The 4,027-nt window shown below is 34.9% G+C and overlaps 1 pseudogene; it reads left to right on the top strand.

The window, feature by feature from the left end:
* Positions 1–1,330: 1,330 nt before the first annotated feature.
* Positions 1,331–2,573, top strand: LOC120240083 (annotated as a pseudogene).
* Positions 2,574–4,027: the final 1,454 nt, after the last annotated feature.

The following is a 4,027-nucleotide window of genomic DNA, read 5'->3' as shown; positions in this document are numbered from 1 at the left end:
TACCCTAGTAATGTAAGATGTTAATAACTGCTGAAAGTGGATGTGAGATAGATGGCAAATCTCTGTACTAGTTTTTGAAATTTTATTGCAAATTTAAATTGAAAAGGTTATTAGAATAATAATAATGTTGATGATGCTTGTAGACTTACTACCTAAATGTTTATCTCTCTATTTTTTATTTCATGAAAAATATGGAATTCTTTTCCATGCAAACTTAGAGAATATATTAGATTCATTTCTGACCTCATTTCTCCTCCTAGACCAGGATGTTTGACTTCCTCTTCCTGATTTTTACAAACTTCTTTGCCTTATAAAATCTGAACTATGCAGCCTCCCAATCTTCCTCTTTTTTTCTATAGACTGAGAGTTTACAAGGAAAAATAATCATAACATCAAGATTATAAGTAAGGCATTTTGACCTGACCTCCATATCATTTGGGTTCCAGATAACTTCCAATACTTTAGCATGAAGTTTAATTGGATATAATTCATCCCTCTGTATCTTTCATAACCTTTATGCTTTTCTGTAGCCTTTATATGAAGAGTGCCTCCTTCTCAAAGCCATGGTTTCCATGCCTGCACAGATTTCCTTTCTTTTAATTTCCTCAGGTATCTATTTCACCAAAATCTCTTTTATCTACCATGTAGTCAACTATTTTTTTACTCATTATTTCCTCAATTTATAACATCATCCAAAGGTATTTATCCAATAAAATCAACCAAACAAACAATAATAGCAATAAAAAACACATATATTATCTCCACCTCTCATTTCTTTTCATTGGTTGTCTTACTGCATTTTGCCTTTCCTGAAGAAAAAAAATCCACTGACACTGCTGTTGCCTTCGCCACCATTGGTCTCTAAACTTCTAAGGTCAATGACTAATGTATTTTTTTTTTTTATTATAATTGCTCTGAGACTTATGACACTGTTTCTATTCCCAACTTTACACTCTTTTCCCTGTCACTTATTTATCATTATTTATTAATTCACCTTCATAATAATTGCCATGGTGGATATAAAAAGCAGGATATCAGGAACCTGGGTGGCTTAGTAAGTTAAGCATCCAATTTTGACTCAGGTCATGATTTCACAGCTCAGCTCATGAGGTCAAACTCCACGTGGGGCTCTGTGCTGACAGCTCTGAGCCTGGAACGTACTTTGGATTTGTGTCTCCTTTTCCTCTGCCCCTCCTTGCTCAGCTCTGTTTCTCTCTCTCTCTCTCTCTTTCTCTCTCTCACAAATAAATAAATATTAAAAACAATTAACCTTTCTGCCCCTGGATGCCGCTGAGTAAGCATCATTAAAGTCTCCCCTCCCAACTATGTCATGTCTAAGTCAGAGTCTCCCAAAGATTCTGAACAGCTGTAGTAGCTTCTCATCAGAGGTTTGAGCTTTGAAGCAACCTATGGGAGTCTGAGGTGCCATTGTGAATAATGGGGAACACTTACAGACTGTGTGGTAATGAGAGATCCAAACACCAAGTGCTCCAGAGGCTTTGGGTTTGTCACATATGCCACTGTGGATGAGGTAGATGCAGCCATGAATGCAAGGCCACACAAGGTGGATGGAAGAGTTGTAGAACCAAAGCGGGTTGTCTCAAGAGAAGATTCTCAAAGACCTGCTGATCACTTAACTGTGAAACAGATTTTTGAAGGTGGCATTAAAGAAGACACTGAAGAACATAATCTGATAGATTATTTTGAACAGTATGGGAAATTGAAGTGATTGAAATCATGACTGGCTGAGGCAGTGGCAAAAGAAAGGCTTTGCTTTTGTAGCATTTGACCATCATGACTCTGTAGACAAGATTGTCATTCAAAAATATCATACTGTGAATGGCCACAACTGTGAAGTAAGGAAGGCTGTATCTAAACAAGACATGGCTAGTGCTTCATCCAGCCAAGGAGGTCAAAGTGGTTCTGGAAACCAGTTGTTCTGAAGGTCGTGGAGGTGGGTTTGGTAGGAATGGCAACTTTGGTCATGAAGGACATGTCAGTGTTCGAGGTGGCTTTGGTGGCAGTCAAGGTGGTGGTGGATACGGTGGCAGTAGAGATGGCTGTAATGGATTGGATTTGGTAATGATGGAAGCAACTTTGGAAGTGGTGGAAGCTATAATGATTTTGGCAATTACAACAGTCAATCTTCAAATTTTGGACCCATGAAAGGGGGAAATTTTGGAGGCAGAAGCTCTGGCCCCTATGATGTGGAGGCCGATACTTTGCCAAACCACGAAACCAAGGTGGCTATGTCGGTTCCAGCAGCAGCAGTAGCTATGGCAGTGGCAGAAGGTTTTAATTAATGCCAGGAAACAAAGCTTAGCAAGAGAGGAGAGCCAGAGAAGTGACAGGGAAGCTACAGGTTACAACAGATTTGTGAACTCAGTCAAGCACAATGGTGGCAGGGCCTCGCGGCTACAAAGAAGACATGTTTTAGACAATACTCATGTGTATGGGCAAGAAACTTGAGGACTGTATTTGTGACTAATTGTATAACAGTTTATTTTAGTTTCTGTTCTGTGGAAAGTGGAAAGCATTCCAACAAAGAGTTTTAATGTAGAGTTTTTGTTTTTGTTTTTTTGTTTTTGTACTCATGCTGTTGATTGTGAAATGTAATAGCCTGATCATGACATTGAATTAATGTGACTTTAAGAATAAATAAGTAAACAAACAAACAAATAAAAATTTTAAAAGCATGGTAGGATAATAGAAAGTGATTAAACCTTGAGAATACAATGATTTGAAGATATATGAGAAGGCAATGTAAGGCATAGTATACAGAGGGTGCTAAAGTATTGAAGTAGGACTAAACTTGGAATCATCTAGTGATAAACAACAAGATGGTCAATGTTATCAAGGTTAGTGAGCTAGAGTCAGGCACAGGATAAAGGGACGAAAGATTAGAGAGATATAAAAAGACTAGATGATTGGTGGGACTTTACATAGCAGGAGCATAATAGTGTATTGTGTTCTAAATGTAATGGAGTAGTGTGTTGTGATAGAATTCTTTTAAAAGATAATCTAAGCTATATACAAAATGGACTGCAGTGAGATGAAAAACGGAGATAGAGATTTGTTTGGAGGTCATTGCTGTAGACTAGCTGAGATGACAGTAGTGAGGCAGAGAAACAGACATTTGTTTCTGGCTTCATAATTTAGGAAATGTGCCTGTTAAAAGTATTTATTTGCTAATTCATATTAAATTTTTAAAGACTTGATAAACAAATACACATTAAACAAACTATATAACATTTTACTGCTATAGATACAAGTGAAAACATGGCAGAATTAAAAAATGAAACTGAGTTATTTATTATATACATAAAATATTTTAATAAAATTTTGTAAATTATTGTAGAAATTTTTCCTCCAAATATAAGCTAACAAAATTTCCTAATGTAGACAACCAATGTACTAATATAATTTATCTACTTTTTTTTAATGTGCTTGTTTCATTGTCGCTTATATTTAATTGACAGGTTAAAAAGTATCTTCCGATAAATCTATTTGAACCATTATATGAAAGTGTCTATTGTCAAATGCGTGAAATTTATGCATAAACATGAACATTTCAAATGATAAGATTATTCAGAAACAAAGGAAATAGAATAAGACCGTTTTTGCCTTCACTGTGTAATACAAAATGAAAATTAAAGAACATCTTTTACTTTAAAAAATCTTCTCACTGATAAAATTATATCACCTAATTTTTTTTCTGTTAATGTGAAATGAGTTAATATTTTCTTAATAACTTATAAACTTTCTTTTCCTATTAGGTTTTTCTCTTATTACAAAGAAGCTAACAGCAGGTGAAAATTTCAAAGTAAATATGTGAACATGAGAACTTTTTTTTTTTATTTCTTTTTTCTCTCTCACAAACTACTATCCTAGTGGGAAACTCTTATGACTTTTTCAATTAATCTTTTCAGAATTCTTTGATTTCTCCTATTTCAAAGAAGACTTCCTCACTCATCATTATTTAAGAAATATATACCAAAGGATTTTATTAAATTTTAGCTTTAGCACT

Source organism: Hyaena hyaena, unplaced genomic scaffold, assembly GCF_003009895.1.
Source record: "Hyaena hyaena isolate Hyena2069 unplaced genomic scaffold, ASM300989v1 scaffold_249, whole genome shotgun sequence".
Taxonomy (NCBI): Eukaryota; Metazoa; Chordata; class Mammalia; order Carnivora; family Hyaenidae; genus Hyaena; species Hyaena hyaena.
Note: the sequence above shows the minus strand (reverse complement) of the source record. Positions and strands in the feature narration are given on the sequence as shown.